This window comes from Sorex fumeus, unplaced genomic scaffold (genome assembly GCF_029834395.1).
Source record: "Sorex fumeus unplaced genomic scaffold, SorFum_2.1 ptg000229l, whole genome shotgun sequence".
NCBI lineage: Eukaryota > Metazoa > Chordata > Mammalia > Eulipotyphla > Soricidae > Sorex > Sorex fumeus.
The window spans coordinates 41,628-42,500 of record NW_026606286.1 but is presented as its reverse complement, the minus strand read 5'-3'; the positions used below and the strand labels follow the sequence as shown (position 1 = coordinate 42,500).

Here is an 873-nt window from a genome sequence, read left to right as displayed (position 1 = left end):
AAGGATAGATTATTGACAAATGATGGATGGGTTTTTGTATGGAAGAATAGATGTTTTGATACATCATGGATGCATGGAAAGATCGACATATTGATAGATGATGCATGGGAGGATAGATTCTTGATAAATGATGGATGGATGGAAGAATAGATTGTTAGCAGATGATGGGTGGGTTTTTGTATGGATGGATAGGTGTATTGATAGGTAATGGATGATGGAAGGATAATCTATCAATAGATGACAGATGGATGGAAGAACAGATTATTGATAGACTAGGGATGGATGGAAAGATAGATTAGTGATAAATGATGGATGACTGGGAGGACAGATATATTGATAGAGGATGCTCCCCCAATAACCAATAGAACCCAAAGTTCACATGCAGAAGGGAAATTTTTAACCAGACACAGAAGTCAACCTCAGGGTCCGTCCAGTGGTGTCAAGGGGTCGCCCCCTTTTCTCAAACCCCGGAAAAGGAGGTGATGCTTGGAACACGGGGAGTCACCAGGGGCCGAGGGTTGCCAACAGCGACCCCCAAGTGTCTGTTGTGTCTGCAAATAAAATCAATTTGCTGCACCACACAGCGTAGGGTGGTGATGGCCAAGACCCTGGGCAGGGTCGAGAGGGCCTGGCTTCCTTCCGCTGGGGGATGTGTTTGCAGTTGGTGGGGTCCCTCCTGGCGGTGCCCACGTGGTGCTGGGGATGGAAGCCCTCGGCTCCAACACGTGACTCAGCCCTGTCCTTGGGAACACCTTCAGCCAACCACACTTGCCTCTCCAGGAACAATTCTGGGATGTGATGGATGGGGCAGAGGCTGTAGGTAACAGGGTCTATCACTCTGCATGTGGGCGGGGAGGTTACCCACTCGCAGAC

At 48.9% G+C, this 873-nt stretch overlaps 1 protein-coding gene across 1 annotated transcript in view; it reads left to right on the top strand.

The window, feature by feature from the left end:
• LOC130017879 (arylsulfatase D-like) overlaps window positions 1-568 on the top strand; it is a 34,142-nt gene extending 33,574 nt beyond the window's left edge. Inside the window, exon 10 of the mRNA XM_056108646.1 lies at window positions 1-568. This exon is cut by the window's left edge and continues 1,341 nt beyond it. The gene's annotated coding sequence lies outside the window, so the exon portion shown is untranslated.
• Window positions 569-873: the final 305 nt, after the last annotated feature.